The sequence below is a fragment of the Myodes glareolus genome, chromosome 5 (assembly GCF_982192425.1).
Source record: "Myodes glareolus chromosome 5, mMyoGla1.1, whole genome shotgun sequence".
Taxonomy (NCBI): Eukaryota; Metazoa; Chordata; class Mammalia; order Rodentia; family Cricetidae; genus Myodes; species Myodes glareolus.
Genome location: NC_142030.1, coordinates 47,569,967 through 47,590,881, shown reverse-complemented (window position 1 = coordinate 47,590,881; position 20,915 = coordinate 47,569,967).

Genomic DNA, 20,915 nt, shown 5'->3' with positions numbered 1-20,915 from the left:
AAGACCACGATCTTGACATTGAACTAATTGAAAAGTCCTGTGAAAGATGATTCTTAACAAGAAGTCTGTCATTGCCTGGTCCCTTCTCTTGCTCTACATTCCGTTATTTTAGACACACCATTTCCACTCTGCCAAAATTAGTCACTTGGCATGGAGCGCCTACCCAGTGCTTCTCAATCTGTCTGCCATCCACATGACTCTGACCTCCTCCACCTGGGACTCTGCAGCTTTGTTTCTGCTGTTAGAACGGTCTCAGACTTCATCTGTGTGGGAGAATAGAGGGGAATGTGCAATGTCTCAGGATAAGAATGAGGCATGTTGAAGGGAGGGGGAGAAGGGTATGGATTAACCAAAACTAAGAAACTATAAAAAATCTGCAAGCTAATTCTCTGTCTCTCTCGGTCTTTGTCTTTCCCTCTCCCTCCCTTCTTACCTCCCTCCCCATCTTCCCCCCCCCCCACACACACTCACACACCAGTGCTAAAGGAGTTTAGGCAGAAGTAACTTGGCTGAGGTTATTAGATAAAAATCTCAGTTCTGAGTGTGGGATACCTGCCTATCATTCACTGGTGAAGAAAGCTCCGGAGACAATGGAAACAGCAGCTCTTGCCATTGTTCTTGCTGCTTTTGGTTACCTACCATTGCTAGATGCCAAGACACCAGCTTCTGAAGTTACAGTGCTTTGATGGGAAGACATAGAAACCCGACTGGAACTGACCTGGGAAGTCCTTCTGCACTAGGTAGCTTTCGTATATCTGGACAGTGCTATGTAGGCCATTGTGGAAGAAATTTATTCATAAACGTCCCTAGTGGTCACTACCTGCTATAATACTCACCTGCCAAGCAACCGACTGGTAAAATAATGTGTGATTGCTATGGAAGTCACCAAGTGCTTTGACTTTACATTTGAGTGCTGCTCCACAGGAGAGAATTCATGCCTGGCACAGCGAACCTTATCAGAATTCAATGGCTGGGAAGTCCACTACTGTGGTGTTACATGGACATTTCGTCAAACTGGTTCCTAAATATTTGTATTTACACCCCTAGATTATTGGTGCTCTCAACTTTGGTCAAAGAAGTTTCTTTTTGCAACAGTCAACATAGAGACTCTTAACTGGCCAAAGTGCCTAGAATAAGTGATTACGGAGTGTTGTGAATTGCTCCCTTTTGGACAGGACATAACCTTGTCCGAACCCACAGCAGCTACGGTTATCTGCACAATCACCAAGGTCAATCTGTTCAAAATTCCAGCACAAATGTAGGCAAGAGACTTGGCGACTGAAGGCTGCTTGAGATTGCTCATGTTTCAGGGGGGAAGCTCCGATTGAATTTAGTGAGGCTTAAATAAAAAATAAGGATGGTGGCAGCAATGGAGAAGGAGAAAGTATTGCGGAAATCCCAGGGTAATGGGGGGTGGTAAATATGATCAAGATACATTGTACATTCATGAAATTGTCAAAGCACAAAAGAAATCTAAAAATGTAAAGCTCTCATAGTTTTGAGACATCATAATTCTTTCATTTTACCCTTTCTCTACTGAGATGTGTGGCTTTATTCCGGTTCTGGGTCCTGAACTCAGGTCCTACCTCTTTCACTGCAAGTGCTTTCCTCATTAAACCACCCCTACAGCTCTGGCTTATTTATTTCTAACACTGTCCTGGATGCCCCATGGTTCCACCCTACTAGTAATGGGAAAAACATGAATGAGGGGTTAATGAGGTTTGTGATGATTTTGTCTGATTTCTCCTTGGTACATGTGTATTCAATGCTGAAACCTTTCTGAGATGCTGATCCCCTTTGCACAGATTATGGCTCTCCTAATAAGGTGCTTCTCAGTGTCTGTTTCCTTCCATTTCCACGTAGCATTTGTGGCTTGGAGTGGGACAGTAGAAGCAGCACTAGTAGGACTTAGTGTTGAAGAGGGGAGTGGTTCTAGGATTGCTGTGTGTCATTTGCTTCTTTAGGTGTCTCTGATGAGTTGATCTGTCCTATGATAGGCATGTCCTATGTCCTATCTTCTGTACCGTATTCAGTTTCACAGCTGAGAGGTTTTGGCTAAGGTTTTAAGTGAGCCCTGATAGCCTCTGCTGCTCCTTGTTCTTGTTAGCATTATATATGCCTCTGATGTCAATCAGGCCTAGACTCGGAGGTTCTTCCTGGAATCTCTGCCTCCCTCCCATCTCAGCAGGCTCCACACTGTGTCACTTGACTTCACTTATCCTCTTTATTGTCACCCTCCAGGGATCGAGAAAGAGTTTAAAATCAAATTCAAACCCCAAAACAGTGGTCCTTCTCTTTGGTGTGTAAAAAAAGGAAGACAGAAAGCATGGATTAATGAACTCAGCTCTCAGAATCTAGACTTAGAATCCCTAAGTTTGGAGTATGGCCCAACGATGTGTATTTTAAAAGTTTTCCTGGGATCAGCTGATGCTCCTCCTGAAGCAGCTGACAGCCTTTGATGTACAGTGGCACCAGACAGAGCCTGGCTTGGGAGAAATGAAAATTCAATGCTTCGGTTTTACTCTGATATGCTCTATATAGATGATTAGAACTGTATGACATCTTTGTGCTCTGGACTCCCTAAAACTAAAGGGTTTTCAATCACAGTCATTTTAGTAGATGCAGAAAGGGCCTTTGATGAAGTCCAACATACTGTTGTGATAAAAATCCAAAATAAACTAGAAATTGAAGAAGTGCACCACATTAAAGACTATATACAGTAAGCACATAGTCAGTATTACAATAAATTGGGGTGTGTGTGTGTCAAAATATTCCTGTTAAAATCAGTAATGAAACAAGGTTGTTCACTCTCTCCACTCTTCACCAATACTGTGCTTAAGTTTTAGCTAGAGCAATAAGACATAGAAACGAAACAAAAGATATGCAAAAAGGAAAAGAAGCAAAATTATCACTACTTGAGGATGGTATGATTCGACACCCAAGAGGCTCTGAAGACCCAGTAGGAAACACTTAGAATAGTTAGATGTTGTCAGAACAGTGATAGGGTACAAATCAGCATGTAAAAATCCCTTCACACCAATAATAAATATACTGAGAAAGAAACTGAGAAAAAATAAAATAAAACATAGCACTCATAATAACTTAAATGAAACCCTAATCATATACCTAGCCAGGGAAGCAGAAGACCTCTAGGAAAAATTGTAAAATGCTGAGGAAAGAAGTTACAGATGGTCCAAGAGGATGTGAAGACTTCCTGCATTAATGAATAGAGTCAATATTATGAAAATCGCTATTTTACCAGATACAGGCTAAATGCAATCTTCCATTTAAATTCTAATTTCATTATTCACAAACCTAGAGAAATAATTCTGAAATACAGATATAAGAACAAAAGGCTACAAATAGCCAAATCAGTCTTGAGCAGAAGAAGTTGTGCTGAGGTAATCAGCATCTCTGACTTCAAGCTGTACTACAGAGCCACAGTAACGAAACCAGCACTAGGCTAGTACAGAAACAGACTTGTGGACCAATGAAATAGAACAGAAGAATAAGAAAGAGACGTACACAGCAATAGACACACCATTCTGACAAAGATCGTAAATACACATCGAAGAAAGAACAGTCTTCAGCAAATGATGTTTGGAAACAGGGGGCCAACATACAGAGTGATAAAATGGGGCCACTGTCTCCTAGCCCATTCAAAATCAAATTCAAAGTGGATCCAAGACCTTAATTTTAGACTTGAAACTCTTAGAGGGAAATACTTTAAGATGTAGACAAGAATATTCTGTAAAAGACTCATGACTTGGGAAATCAGACCACAAACTTCCAAACGGAACCGCATGAAGTTGCAAAGCTTCACAGAGCAAAGGGAATAGCTGCCTCAAAAGAAAACCTTAGGAACGGGAGAAAATTCTTGGTTACTGTTCACTTGGTAAATGCAAGAGGAGTAATATGAAGAATATATAAAACACATAACAAAGTAAACACAAAAGAGTCCAGCCTGCTCAATTAATAAAACTCAGGTATTGATAAAAATAGGACGTGAACGTAGGAGTGGGAGGCGGAGAAAAAAAGAAAAAGTCTAGAAAGTGTGGCGGTTAGAAAGGGGCTCAGACAGAGGGCTGGAATAAATCAAATCAGAATGCACTAGAAGCATAAGAAATTGTAAAAGAATGAATACAAATATTTAAAAAATAGAACAGTGTTCTCAAAGCTTAAAGTTCAAATACCCAATCAACATGTGAAAAAAAGTCTAACATTCTTAGCCATCAAGGATTGCACATTAAAACGATAATGACATTCCATTTTCACCTCACTCAGATGGAATCATTAAAATATAAATAACAAACGCTGGCCAGAGCGTGCTCAGCTGCATGACCAAAGCAGCTGAAGGAGCAGAGGGTTTCCTTTGGCTGAAGTATGAGGTGCAGTCCAACAAGGCAGGAAAGGCGAGAAGGCACAGCTTGAGGCAGGTTGTCATGTTGCACCTGAAATCAGGAAGCAGAGAGATGCAAGTCTGCGCTCACCTGGCTTCCTCTTTCTTACGTAGGCTGGAGACGAAGACCCAAAAATGATGCCACCCACTTTTAGGAAATATAGTCCCTGCTCAACTAACTGAATCAAGATAGTTTCTCACAAATATCCCCAGTGGTCTGTCTCCTAGGTGACTCTAATCAGTATTAGCTGTCACAGTGGGAATGTGAACTTATACAGCCTCTACAAAAACCAATACAGTGTAGAAGCTATTAGCCTAAAAAAAAATCAAACTATCAGATGACCCAGCTGTACTACTTCTCAGTATATACCTGAAGGACAACACTTTGTACACACCTATATTTATTATTACATTATTCATAGCAGCCAAGTTGTAGAATCAGCCTAGATGCCCATGAACCAATGTATAGATTTTAAAAAGTCAAGGTATAAAAAGTTAATGTATACATGTATACAATGTCTACAATTTATAAACAATAGAATTTTATTCAACCACAGAGAAGAGTGAAATTGTGTCATTTTCAGTAAAATGGATAGAACTGGGGGAACATTGAGTTCAGCTAAATAAGGCAGACTCATAAAGTCAAATATCAGATGTCTTCTCTTCCGTGGGTTCCATATTTTATGTACACACACATGCACACACACACGCACACCATGAAAATGGAAGTCAATCCAGGTCACTGAGGACTAGCAGGCACAGGAGGGAAGTGAAAGGGGAAGCTATGGTGGGCTGATTTGCTCAAAGAACATGACACTCGGGTGGAGAATTGTGTCTGTGAAGCCTGTAACTACATACAGTAAATTTACACAAAGAATCCATTCCCAAATGGCCTGTTCTAGATGCTTCCTTTGTCTAACAACCAATCCACTCCTCTTTGGGCTCCTTGTATTTCCCACCCTCCACCCTGCTGCCTCCATCCTTTGATTCCTTTGTAACTTTTTGCAAATGGAATATTGGATTTGGGTTTCACACCTCTTGCAGGCAGTAGTCGTTCACCCTGCACAAGCCAAGTAACCCAGCTGCTACAGGAGGCAAGGAAGAAACCTCGAGTCTAGAAATATTCAGACATTCAGAGTGTTTTCTCACTCCAAAGAGAGTCTGAATTGGAAGAAAATTGTCTTTCTGAAAGATATTTTGATCTAAAAGTTAACTCTTTCTGAAGCTGTGGTTTTCTCTTTGGATTCCTGACGCAGCAATCTCGTGTCTCTGTTCCCAGTCCCTTCATCCAGGGCAGCAGGCAGCTAGAGAGCTCTGGTCACAGCTGTGGAATTGCTCATACAGCATCATTAATATTTTGCTAAATGGTTACTGTTGTGGGAAATGTTCAGCGAAGACCCCATTCTATTTCTTTCTCAGAAAAATTGCTCATCAAACGGCTTCAATTATAATGCCTGCAGTTACTATAAAATACTGAGCCAGTCTATCTTTGTTGCTAAAATACTACTTCAATTACTTAATTAAACATTAGGAAACAGAAATCCCTATATACTGTAATCATTTTCAAATATTCACTTTCCTGCCAATAGCCATAGTTTGTCAGGGTGTGGAGACAAAGCGAGTTGGCAAGACGATGGAAAACCTGTAATTGGCAGCACAGAGCGTTTTTCCGCTGCCAATATCAGGGGCAGGTGCCTGGGATTTGATAAGATACGAGAAGAGAATGTGTTGCTATGATTCAGAACTTTATTGAAAGCCACTTCGTGCTATTTTAGCGCTCCAGGCCCAAGTCTATTCTGGCAAAGTTTTTCAGATAGTGTTGCTGTCTCGGTGGGGCCTCCACCATACTGCATCCTTCCTCACTGGGAGAAGACATGTGATGTGCAAACAGGTGTAGGTCTAGGCACCAATTTATGTGCAATATAATGGAGCCATTTGTGCTTTTATATAAGCTGTGCACTTTCTTGATGGTGGAGTTTGCTGGGGAAAGCTTTATTTAATATATTGAATTTTGCTGATTTTTTAAAATTGTCTTTAAGGACAGATTGTTCTTCAGCTATGCGAAAAGTTTGATGATTGAGGTATTTCTCACATACATCGTTCCACAATAGACATTTTCTGGCCTCGGCTTACTTTTGAGTTTGTTCATTAGCATTCATTTCTGCCAGTGTGAACGTGAAGAAACTAGAGGCACTAAGATAGACAGATTTGGAGTGGGAGAGATCGCTAAGTGGTTAAGAGTGCTTGCTGCTTCCTGCAGCAGACTCCAGCTTGATTCTCGAACCCTTGTTGGGTGGCTCATGGCCACTTGTAACTCCAGCACCAGGTGATTTGATATCTTCCCTCAGAGCTCTGAGGGTACTGAGCTCATGCGTGCATCTCTCCCCACAGAAAGACACGTCGTCAAAAGTAACACAAGTCTTCAAAGCAAAGCCAGTCGAGCGCAGCTTCCCCTCACATTCTTCCCACCCTGCACCAAGGGTTCTGGCCTGAGCTGTCTCTCTCTTTTTATTGGCTGTGTGGACTGTGCCAATGGAACAGACTCCTGCTTTTCCTGTGGCCATTCTGCCCTCCCCTTTCTATCCAGCCTACTTTAAAACAAAATTGTAAATCCATTCTTGTAGGAAAGCATCCCTATTGTAACAAACAAGAGCTGTTCAAAAGAGAAAGATGCCATTTTCAAAGGAACCTATGTTGAGTGATTGTCTTTGGTTTTAAATCAGTGTAATGGCATAGACAGAACATTGGGCCGGAGATGATACAATTGATGTTCCTCCCGAGCTCACACACAGACATTGTGCCTCTTAGGACCAGTCGCTTCTTTCTGGATAGCTGCTGTAAAATACGAGCTAGGAACATAGGATAGCTGCTTTCCTCTAGGGAGAAGACGGAACACCACAAGATTTATGCTATGGGTCTGTCTGAGTCTTTGGCTTGCTCCCTCTAAGCTACTCAGTATCAGGCTAACACTCTCCAGCAAAAATGAGCATGGAGCAGCCCAAAACACTGCGGTGCACATGCACAGGTTTGTGCTCGCTTGTGTGACCCAGGGGTGGATTGATATGTGACATTAAGACTTACATGGTGTGTGATTTCCAGGATCTCCACTCAACACCCACCCTGTGGGCCCCACAGAAACCCAGTGTGTTTTGGATAGCTTAAAGAAACCCCCAGCTAAAGGAATGCAGGAGTGCGGTTGTGGGAGTCTCCAGCAGAGAACTCCTGTAAATCTCATAGTCAGACTGTTCTGTTCTCATTTCTTTCCAGGAAATAAGATCAGGAGAGCTCCCAGTGCAGGCACCGTGATTGTGCTATATGGGTAGCAGCCGTCAGCATTCAGCTTATATTGGACATAAGTCAGCGTGTCTTCAGGTGCATCACAGCCTTCAGGACGGTAAAAGAAGAGAGGATCCACATCAAAAGAGGTTTTGTTTTGTTTTTTTCAAATGTTGACACCAGTGCCCTTAGTCCCCCTTGTTGAAAAAGAGTTCATGGTGCCTCCATGCCTGGGTTTGTTTCTACTCTAGTGAGACCCATCTCCCAGTGTATTAACTTGTCATCTGCAGCCGAGAAGAGCTTCTAAAACAAGACTCTCGTGAAGCTTCAGTTGTGCCTATAATTACCCCAACCTAGTCGAATCTAATTTTAATACCTCCACATAACATTGCAAGAAAGGAGCCACAATACAAAGCAGCCTTTGGTGAAGATGAAAAGAACCTGTATGTGCTTGGCGCCTGGTGTTTCCCACCTCTCTTTATCAGAGCAGGCACATCAGCTTTTAAATGGCCTGTGATTAATAAGCATTTGTTCCACGGCCACAGAGACTAAAATTAGGTGAACACACATTAACAGACCAGGGATGACAGCGGAAGGAAGGAAGTGTCAGTGGTTTAAAGGCCCATTGTAAGTGATTCCAAAGGCAAGGAAATGCCAATTGGGAAACCAGTATGGAGGACCAGGGGCAATTTTATGGACATAATTATTCTCATCACCACATGTGTAGTTCCTTAGATAATCACATAGGACTGGTAACTGGAGAGAAAATGTTACCTGGGGTTGATGGGTAGAAGAAAACTTGAAACCCTATGCTCTATGGACTGAGTAGTTAGTCTCAAGTTCATAACAAATGTTGTATCTACTGCATTTAAGTTGGGGAGACAGTTCAAACCCCAGAGCTGAATTCTCTTTGTGCTTTCCTTTGCTTGCAGTATCTCGAGTAGGAATAACAGGAGGAGGGACATATTGGGAGCTCACAATACAACAGGGCGAAGTTCTAGGCAGTTAGTGGTTTGAACTTGACCGCCATTACCATGAGGTGAGAAGCATTCTGAGATTACATGACGTTTCATCATAGCCCATAGCTCCTGGTCCCCTTTGTCATAGGGTAGTGGGGAATATTTTTTTCAGGTGTGTAACTTTTGTTTCCGGTGCATTTGTTTAACTCTGGGAAGCTGTGTTACTGTGCCTGTCTAAAACGCCTGATGGTGCTAATAAAGAGATGAACAGCCCATAGCAAGGCAGGAGCAAGAGTAGGCAGGGCTGGCAGGCAGAGAAGATAAATAGAAGGATAAAACAAGGAAGAAGATAAGCAAGAAAAGAAGGAGAGGAGAACCTCAGGGGTCAGCCACCCAGCTACACAGCCAGCCATGGAGTAAGGGTGAAAGCAATATATACATAAATAGAAAAGCTAAAAACCCAGAGGGAAAAGGTAGTCTGGATAATATAAGTTAATAAAAGTGGGTAAAGAACAAGCCAATCTAAGGCTGGGCATTCATAAGAATAAGCCTCTGTGTGTGATTTATTTGGGAGCTGGGTGGCGCCCCCTCCAAAAAAAGCCAAAAGAACAAAACATCAGAAGGATAGGACTCCGTGGTCCCTTGACCCTTTGTGGATACAGCAGGATCTCTCTTGTTCAAGAAACATGTTTGTTTCTGCTTGCCCTTCACAGCCGTCTACTGCTTGTTGCTGAAATACATGACTGAAGTTAGAACTTGGGTTTTGTTAATCATTGTATCTTCACGACATGTAGCCCACCATTCCCTCTTCATATATTATAGAATAGGGGCCTAAATAAATAATAAATACAACATAGAATTTTTGCTGTCAAAGAATAATTCATGGTATGTTCTGAACATTTAGAGGTTCAAAGGGAGAAATTCTGGGGACCAAGAAGTAGTTACAATCTTAATCTTAATGTATAATTAATGATACATTGATCTTAATGTATAAAAATGGTATTGCATATGTTATAAGTAGAAACATAAATTAAAACAAAATACCCAAAGGCAAACATCTATGGGCAGGAAAATGATGGTATTTACTAATTTTCTATTTCTTAAGAGAAACACATAAAATGGTAGCAAATGTCAGCTGTTAGGAAAACACTGACTTGATAATAATCATGTTATTTTGAGTGAAAACTTAATAATGCTGAGAGCAATCGGAGGGGAAAATCCCTCTGAAATCCAGCCCATGTTTCATAGGAATCCCTAAGGGGATTTCATCTATCTTTTGGAAGAATCCCATTTCCACTCATCAGAATTGATGCATAATATTACCAGGGATCTTGTTTCTCAGTTCCTTTCTCCAAAAATGTTTAATTCATCAAATTGTTCTCAAGATGAAGTGTGTGAGCATCAAAACTATTTGGTAATCTATTCTGTGAGTCTTGCTCAACCAAGCCCGGGGCCAAGGAAGGAAGCCCTTGTTGGAGTGTCTGCTTTCAGCGTCTTTCCCCAGGAGGCACTGAAAATTGGCACCTCGTGCTGGATCTGTTCTAAAAAAGCTTCCTTTAAACTCCTCATGCCAAAATTCCCACTGATCAAACACTGTCTGTCCTTTCAACACTTTGTGACAGTGAAGAAAACTTTTTGAACCCATGTGGGCGGCCACCGGCATGGAGCTCCTCAAGGGTCAGTAAAAGCCAGTGTAGCCATATCTGGCCGCAGGTTTGAAACCTGTGGAAATGAGAAGAATGTTTTCTGTCTCATTACTGTAGTTAGACATTTGCTGTCTGCATTTTAGCTGCAGGGTTGATGGCATGCTTAGTTACCTCACACATGGCTTAACCGGTTTATTTAATGGACCGGTTTGTTTAACGGTCGACTCAGTGATCAGTAAAGAAAAAAGCCAAGCCAACATAGAGGTGCATTTTGACATAGACACTTTTCTGCCTGATAAGACTAGTCAGTTCTACTAACAGCCCATGGATTAAAGCATCATTCACAGAGGACTGAAAAATAAGAGCTTACCCAACTTTACACTTTGTTGTCTGACATGGACTTATATTTATATAATGTTTATATTACTTAATTATACTTCAATTTTATATATCTGTTCTACTTGATAAATTGACATAACTCTCCTCTTTGAAAGAGATAGGAGCGGAACATCCTATAATATGTTTTCTAGTCAAAATGAAAACTCTCATCTGGAATTATCCAGAGGTAGTTGACTGAGCCAGGCATGGTGGTACATGCCTTTAATTCCAATACTTAGGAGACAGAGGAAAATAGATTTCTAAGAGTTCAAGACCAGTTTGAACTACAGAGCAGGTTCAGGACAGCTAGGATTGTTACATAGAGAAACCCTTTCTCAAAAAAAAGTTGACTGCTTCTATATGAATAAAAAAGTAAGTACAATGTTTTAAAAAGTTATTTTATTCGTTTTATAGACATAGTGCATCTTCACTGTATGCAAAGTAGAGTGTACGAAATAATTAATATGAAAGCAACTCATTTACATTATCTTGAAATTACTACTCTTAGCATGTAGTATAAATAACTCCCCTTGTTTTGAAGATATGTGGACAACTAGATAGATAATATGTAGTAGACAAATACAAATTTCATAATTTTATAGTAACATAACCTTACTATTTTTTAACATAGAAAACATACATATTTTAAATAATTTCACATTTATATTTTTAAAAAGTTAGTAATAGTTTATATTAGTCTGTTTCTGTTACTGCAATAAATACTTGAAATCATCAGTATAAGAAGAGAGGATGTTTGAGCCTCACAGTCCACCTTCAGGTCAGACATTATTTGAATTCTGATGACCTATGGAGGTGGTGAGTAACTGGGCAAAACCTGCTTCACTCATGTCCAGGATCAAAGAGAAGAGAAGGTACCCCACCATCCCTTCAAGAACATTTCCTCAGTTACCCCAAATCATCAGGGAGCACCACACTGGAGACTAAACCTCTAATTCATGACTTATAGGAGACTCTTAGAACCTGCAGTGGTTTGAAAGAAAGTGCCTCCAAAGGGAGTGGCACTATTAGGAGGTGTGGCCTTGTTGGAGGAAGTGTATCCTTGTGAAGGTGGGCTTAGAGGTCTCCTATGCTCAAGCCATGCTCAGTGAGACAGTTCACTTCCTGTTGCCTTTGAATCAAGATGTAGAATTCTCCAACACCGTATCTGTCTGAATGTGGCTACATTCCCAGCTGCCATCATTTCTGATAGTTAACTAAACCTCTGCAAATATGAGCTGTCCCCTCAACTAAATGTTTTCCTTTGTAAGAGTAGCCATGGTCATTGTGCCTCTGCACAGCAAAAGAAACCTTAACTAAGACAAGACCCAAAGTAATGGGTTGTTTCATTGTGGGACAGTGACATTACTTAATGACCCTTACTTTTAGAGATTAAGAAGACATTTCATACTTGTTGTCATAAATGTTGTGATGACATACTCATTCCTAAATTCTTAGTGACTCAAGTTACATCTTACAAAGGCCTGACTTATTGCCAGGTTCCTCTCAGCATCATTGATGGGAGTACTAATTTCCCAAGCCCTTCACAACACTGTGTTAGAGGTGGTGTTGCATCTTTGCCATAACCTCATTCGCGAATTTACAGAGATAGAGTCAATGAAACCTGACTGGTGAGGATGAGGTCATTAGAATGGGGTTTATGCAACACCCCTGTTGCCCTTGTAGGAAAGAGTATTTGCACAGGTGTAGACAGAAGATGCCCAATGACCATAGGGACACCCATTATCAGGCAGGCCAAAAATGTAGAGATTGCCAGCATAGATCATATGTATGTACAATATTTTTATGGTCAGTTTCCATTGGAAGTATTGCTTCAATAAAAGTGACGTTCTCAGCAAATACAATACCAATTTAAAAACTGCTTTAAGTGTGTTGGCCGGCCCATATTTCTACACTACAGCTGAGTGAAAAGATCAGGAGGGAGAAACAGAGAGAAAATTGGTCGCGGATGATTCAGAAAGGGCACATCCATTTTTTCTCTGACCAAGTTGAAGCTCCCTGAGATTGATACTCATTGCTCTGTTTCAGAGGAAGGCTGCCTCCCCAGCTGTCCTCATGTGGGGCTGTTTGTTTCACACAGAGACATTAATAAAGTATGTTGTCCTCTACTCTGGAATAACACAGCCAGCCCAGTTCTTCATTCTGAGCTACAGAAATTTCTTAATACAGGAGGATGTTGTTTGATCATGAGTGACATTGTTCAGTGTGGTGGTTGTTTCTTGAAGCTTCTCAAACTCTAAGGGTTGTAGTTATTTTGGCATACCATGGTTCCGGCTCCTCTAGGTTTCAGATGGAGAACAGCCTTCCATGAATTACATGCAAAATGTTTTCTCCATGTGTATTGAGGCTTCAGAGACCTCCATGGCCTTTCTAAAGATCCAATTGTTTTCTTTCCTGGCCCCCAAAAGAACACTCCAAAAGAAAGAGAAGCAGTATGGATTTCTCCAAACATGAACCGCATTTGGGTTTATTTTTTGTTTGATGACGTTCAGTCTAGAGGGAAGCTAAGGATGTTTTGGTGAAACTCACACCTTAAATTTTTCCATTTTCTTAAGCATGTGTATGCCACAGTATTGTAAAAGATAATACAGGCCAACTTTATAGAAGTTTATGGGTATCTGTATGATGCCCTGTACAAACAGACTCACGTTGGTATTATAAAAGCTCTAAGCAGTGGCTCTCAGCCTGTGAGCCCTGACCCCTTTTCCAAACCCCTGTTTCCAAAATTTACTTACATTATGTCTCAGAGCGGTAGCAAAGTTATAATTATGGAGCAGCAACAAAAGTAATTTTATGGTTGGGGGTCACCATAACATGAGGGTCTGTTTTAGAGGGTCATAGCGTTAGAAAGGCTGAGAACCATTGATCTAAGGACATGTGTGAGGTTACTCAAATGACACACTTCTTTTTATAAAAGGGCTTATTTTTATTCTTAAGTATACATATGGATGTGTGTCTAATGGGGGTGTGTGAAGACGAGTACAGTCACCCACAGAAAGAGGATGAGGGATTTTTTCCTGGAGCTGCAGTTACAAGTGATTGTGAACTGTAGGGTTGGGAGGCTGAACTCGGTTCCTGCATAAGAGCAACATGGGTTCCTAACTCCTGAACAGCCTTCTGACTAGTCATCAAATAATGTATCAGTTAGTGAATACGACAAAGAGAATATATATGTGTGTTTGTGTGTGTGTATGTGTGTGTGACTGTGTGTGTTTGTGTGTGTGTACATGCATGTGTGTATATGTGTGTGTGTGAGAGAGAGAAACTAATTGTATTGGTTACTTTCACACTTTTGCATGAATGAGAACAAAATAGCTAAGGAAACATTTATCCCACATCACGGTTTCTCAAGGTTCAGACCTTTGTTGATTTGCTCCACCATCTTGGGCAGCCCACGCTGTCAGTGGAGGTAAGTAGCAGACAGCCGGAAAGGCGAGTGGGCAAGCACATCCCTGAAAGGCACAACTCCAGGGTCCTCCAAGTGGAGCCCATTCCTCAAGTCCCCAGATTTCTCCGCTAGCTGTTGACTAGCCTTTCAAAACCAAACCTGTGGCTGACCCTTCCTACTCAAACCATACCATAGCAGCGGCGGGTGATGTTCAGGTGACAGCCATCTGTGGCCTTATGGAGGCCCTGTGAAATTCTGAGGTCTGCGTTTTCACACAGCTCTGGTGGCTGTTTTCATTCTTCTGACCTTCAATCGCTTTGTAGTTTGAGGGCACGTTTAGAAACAATTCCACTGTATAGCATGCACTAGACAAGTAGCATCAAGGATATCTAACTCCTTTTCCTCCGAGAACATCTGCTCTCCTGCTCCTTAGTCTAATATGGCTTTCCTGAAAGCCGAGTTCCCGGTGTTCAGGGACAGCCATGGGAAATGAAGCAGCATTCACACCCAACTAATCCTTCCTGGTCTTACAGGAAGAAGATTGGCAGCATCAAGGGTAAGAGACCTTCTCTGGCCTTCACAATTAAGTTCCTCTGGAAGTGAGAGGCAAGCATTTTTCTCGTGAGTCCCTGCCGGTATCATCTTAGACACAAACATATCCCCAATTTACCCAATGCAGGCTGTGGTTCCTTGTTTGTGAGTGGGAGGTCTCTTGATGAAACAGTCACCTTATTGATCCATTTTGAACTGATTTGGCTCAAATTTACCCCCAAACACCTAGATCAAAGAAAATCTTTTGTGCCATTGTTTGTTGAGACCAGCACTGTTAAAAAAAAATAATAGCAACCATGGTGAGACCTGCATGAGCTAAACGTCTGTCTTCCAAGCTTTGCATGACCTCAGTAGCAGTGGTCAGTGTCGCCACAGCCACAACAGACGTGGTGAAGGGCCACTGTCACAACAGCTCTTCATAAGTGTCCGCATACATTTGTATCAGGAAATGACTCCCAAACTGTCACCCATGGTGGGACAATACCTTAGATTTTTGTCATAAATTTCCATTACTTTTTTAATCTATATATTAATAAATAAAATATAAATTTCATATGATTTCTCTCCCCTTTCATGCCAACATATAATAGCCTTTCCATTCTTTATATAAAATAATTCTCAGTAACATTTACAATGAGTTTCTGTAACCTTTAAACAAGGTTCAGTAAGCCCTTAGGATTTAATTCTTTTTTATTTTTCACATTTGAGCTATAATCATAAATTAATTTGGGTCTAAATTTCTATTAACTGGAACAATGGTTTATCCCACTGCTAATCCTCAAATCGTAATTGGAGATTAAAGGAAGGGAATTGTCCCCTTAATTTTAAAAGCATTTTCATTATTTTTAAATTATAGAAATAATACACCCAGATGAGTCAAGTTAAGGAAAAGGTGCAGGAGTTGAGTGGAGATATATTAAGGTAGTAATTTGTTCTGTTCTTTTACAGATTAGAGCAAAACACAAAAGAAGGCTCTGTACTAAACAACACATAGTGACTCCTACAAAATCAAAGCACATCCCAATGACAGCACAAACACAGGGCAATGAAGTGTGGTACCAAAGACAGAGCAACTTTGTGATAAACTTGGGAAAAGGAGTTGTGGTCCCAACAGGCCATCCAGTCAAAACCTGTTCTTCATAGTGAGGGATATGGCTTCAAAACCCCAGACAAGAAGAGCATCTGCAGGGGAGTTCAGCTCTCACCCTCATGGAAGAGTAGACAGAGGAAAAAATGAAAGACATTGTCCTGTCATCGTCCTCAGTGTCCTGACTTCGTGAATGAAGCGGTCTAAGTGGGAGGGCTGAACGGAGTGACAGGAAATCCGCTGTGGTGAAATGAGCTGACCAGGCTCAAGGGAATACACTAACCTTTGAAATGCCTGATGTGAGCATGCTGGACATCCAGATAAATGCAGCATGTTGTAGAGGAGGAGAGAGCCAGGTAAATTTGCCTCATCTTTAGTACATTAAGTGGAAGACTTCCTTCATGAGACTTTCTCCTACCAAAACTAAGTGTTACCCTGGAAAGAGTATGGCACCCTGACCTCATCTCAGACACCAGAGAGAGGTGGGACATGGGAGAGAGTAAAAGCAACCACAAAAATCAAAAAGAGCAAAAGAACAACAGGGAAGGAGGAAAAGATAACAACCAGAGAAAGAGAGGCAGAGAGAATAAAGACAAAGTGAAAGAGAAAGAAGAGAAAGATAGACAACACATCTAACAAACAGATGGAGAAAAAGAGAAGAAATGAGCAAAGAAAGGCAGAGCTTGGGGAAGAGAGACAGGGAAAAGGGAGAAGGGAGGAGAGAGAGAAGAGGGAGGCACAGAAAAAGAATGGGACAAAGGGAGATAGAACTAGGATGGGAAAGGGAGAGAGTCATTATGTGAGACCCTAGCAGAAACTCGACAGGCAGGAAAGAAAAACTATTAGAAAACAGTGAAAGTCTATCTTAAATCTCATTGTTAAAAAACAACAAGAAGTAGAATGGGAAGTATCAAGATTTCAATAATTAGAAGTCAAAGATAAAGACTAACAAGACAGACAGACAAATAATGTTGTTATAAAAACAGAATAAGATGAACCAGACTGGAAATCCATATAACTGTGTAGTAGGTTTGAAAGTACTGTTGACATTAAAGAAAAATATAATCATCTAACAGAGGTGTTTCCTGTGTTCTGGAAGGAAATACCACCTAATTATCAACAGTGACTTTGGTGGTTTGAATAGGAATGACCCTTATAGACTTGTGTTTGAGTGCTTGGTCCATATGGAGTGGCATTATTTGAAGGTATGGCCTTGTTGGAGTAGGTGTGGCCTTGTTGAAAGAAGTGTGTCACTGTGGAGGTGGGCTTTGAGGTTTCATATATGTTCAAGCTATGTCCAATGTGGCACACAGTATCCTGCTGCCTACAGATCAAGATGTAGAACTCTCAGCTCCTTCTCCTGCACCATATCTGCCTGCAAGCTACCATGTCCCTCCATGCTGATAAAAGACTACCAGTCCCAATGAAATGTTTTCCTTTATGAGTTTCTGTGATCATGGTGTCTCTTCACAACAATAAAACCATAAATAAGACACTGATTAGAGATGGTTTAATGTGGTCATTGAAAGAATGAAGAATTAAACTTGAGAAACCAATTCATGGGTGAGGTTTACTGTCCTCCTTAAATGAAATAATACTGTCTTAACTTGCTCACAATGTTCAGAAGGAAATACAATGGAATCTAAGAATATTACAATGACCTAAGATGCCTTAGAAAGGAAAGTTAAGCTAAATCAAATTCCTGGAAACTCAAAGATTATACTATTCATGAATCTTATTTGGAAAACCAATTGGCATTGAATCCCATTTAAATGATGATAAATTATTAAAGACGAAGAACCATGAAGAAATTAAAAGAATTATGATAGAAATTAGCTCATGTAAATAAAAATTAAGATAAGAATGTTATAGTTATATAACGTGATATATGAACCTCTATGAAACAAAATAATGTGACCAACAAAAGAAGTAATTGATTTAGGAAAGTAAGTAGTAAAAAATTAGCTACTAATTCCCTCATTTTAAAAAAAAGTAGGGTTTCAGCTTGTTCTAAAATAATATGTAGGGATTTAAAATTTCTTCATAAGAGTTATAATTAAATTTTAACTTTAAAGAAAAAATAAGTATCATATTTCATGTGTTTTACAAAAATAAGTTAAAATTCAATTAGTCCTTCATATTCAGTACAATTTTATACTATGTTAAAATAAAATGCAACACAAAAGATAAAGTCACTCATTACTTATAGAGGAATTTAAATGCAATCCTATATTTTTAGAAAAAAAATTTTATAGTCTATAGTCATATTATATAGTCCTTTATTATTTAAAGTCATACAAATAAAAAATAAATCATTCTCCCCAAATCAAAAAGAAGCAATGAATAAAATTCACAAATCCTTCCTCCCAAATCAAAAGTAAAAGCCCCTATAAACATTCTTAACTTGTTAATAGTTAAGTCAATGTGATTCCAAATGAAATACTACTTTTCAAATTAGCAAAACACATATGTACACACTCAGACACATACATAATACCACTTGCAATAGAAAAGACCTTCCTTAGTGACTGAAAAACAACACAAAACATTTTAGCATTTTCTTGGTGGTTATCAGAGAAAACAGGAAAAGCTCAGCATATGGTCAAAGAATCTGCCTCTGCCTCAATTGCTGACAGTTACTGTCCAAACTGGAGAAACAGGATACAAGAAAGGAGACTGACAAACTTTGCCAAAACAAAGTAGGACAATCCTTCAAAATTTCCTGCTTCTGAAAAAAAAGTCTTTCAAATATTCTAAGACTGTAGAGCAAAGATATATGACCCAACATTGCAGAGGAAACTTGGGTGGCTGTCCAGGCAGTCAATTGTTTCCATCATTTCTTCCATTTTTGGGAAGTCACTTGCCTGCACTTCCTGTTTACTCAGGTAATATTTCCTTCTTAGGTCTTTGATGGATTGAAGACTAGATAATTATAGCCATAGTTTTTCTTATCTATAATAAAGGGTAAATTAGATATGAAACTTTGGACTCACCAAAATAGGGTAGATAATTAGATGTTATAATTTTTATAAAATATAAAAATATAATAAATAGACTGAATATTTAACTGAAATTCTTGATTGATAACTGTTTTGTTATATATAATGTTACTATATTAAAGTTAAAACCTTCCTTTTTAATTACAGAAAAAAGGGAAATTGTGTGGAATAAGCCTTCTGTACACTGTAAACATGCTTTACTCTTATTGGTTAGTAATAAAGCTGATATGACCTATAGCAATTGGAATAAAGTAAGGTGGGAAAGCCAAAGTAAAATTACAGAGGAAGAAGGGAGAAGTTAGAGATACAAGCCTGTTGCCAAAGGAACAAGACATTTTAGAGGACAGATAAAGGCACAAACCAAGTGGCAAAATGTAGATTAATAAAATTGGTTAATTTAAGATGTAAGAGATAGTTAGTAATAAGCCTGAGCTATAGATCAATCAGTTTGTGTGATTATTTGGAACTGGGTGATCAAGACAGAAAAACTCCACTTCTGTTTAACTTCCCATCTAAACAGAATAGGAAACACAGCAGCAAGTACCCTCATTCCCTTCAGTGGCATAGTTTCACCCAGCAGAACCATTCCCTAAAGATCCATAGACTGCCAAAATAGGACAAAGAGCTAGGGGATCAATATTTGAAGCAGGAGCCTATGAGATGCATTTCAGATTTAGCGTCCTATGAGGGAGGATATTTATTTCAATTTCAGGAGTCTCCACAGTCTCAACAATTCCACTATTGTTGTCTAAGTCCTCCAATCTCTACTGAGATTTAAGGTCTTACTAACTGTGGGCCCTGTAAAATCAAATGCAAGCCATATAATTCTCATGTACAATGAAGCAAAGTAATCATCCCCATTCCAAAATGAAGGATAGCAAGAAAAGTCTGGACCAAAGCAATTCTAAAAACCGGGGTACAAATATTAAATCACAGAACTCTATGTCTAGTATGATTTGAATGAAAATGGTCCACATAGTCTCATCAGAAGTGACATTATTTGAAAGGATTAGGGCATGTGGCCTTGTTGGTATATGGTTGTTCTTATTGGAGGAAGTATAACAAATTGACCTTAAATTTGTATCAGTAGACCAAGATTCATACCAATACAAAGTACTCATCTTTATATCACATCTCCCCCCACTTTTAGAAAGAGATTGACTGTGACCAGTAAACAATTTATAATCAACCCCCTTTAAATAAAAACAAACATTTATGAACAAATCATTTTGGGAATTTGGGAATTACTTTCTCCAAACTGTTTGTCCTGATGTTTGTTGGGCAAACTATTTTTAGGGTTCAGGGGGTCTTGCTTTATCAAACCACACTAGCCTGGAAGAAATCCACAGATTCTTGTCTTCTGTGGAAACAAAAGCAAAACCTCTTTTCCAAAGGAACATATTCTTAAACTCAAAGTTTGAAGAAGTCAAGATTCTTTTATGTTTCTTTATCCTAGCAGCTCCCACAATCAATGTCCCTCTGCAGTCAAAAAATTGAGAGAAAACACAATAATGTACATAGTGCACTAAGCAACTAGTAGTGTGCTGTTTACAAACCCCATTTAAGTGCTCCATAACTGCACCAACTTGAACCAGAAAGCCAGCTCTTAAAAGAGCTGTAGGTTTTGCTGCTAATGTTGAATCAGGAAGCTTTGTCTTAAAGGAATCATGGATCTGTTTGCCTTTGGCAAACAGAGTCCACCAGAAACAAGGCCACCAGAAACCAAGAACCTGTGTTTAATTCTGTTCTTTTGTGTATAGAATTTCCTCCTGAGCTCTCTCAGATTTTTATGTGGACATAATTGCTTTAGGTCACAGAAAAAGACAACTGATGAACTTTGGCAGTACAAGACAGAATAGGTCTTCAAATGTCCTGCTTCATGGAAAAGTCTGCTGGATACTATGGATCTGTAGGCTGAATATGGGTGACCCAGTGTTACAGAAGAACTTTAGGTGACTGCCCAGGCAGTGAGATGTCTCTGTCAATTCTAGAACTATAGAAGTTGTTTACAAAGCACTTCTTGTTTACTTGGTAATATTATATCTTTCTGGGATCTTTGATGGAGTTGAAGACAGATAGTTATAATCTTTTTTAGTTATGACAACAGATAAATTAGATATAAAGCTTTATATTCACAAAGACAGGATAAATTATATTTTTCTTATTTTGCCAAATGCAGCTGGACTAAATATTATAACTATAATTTTTGCTTG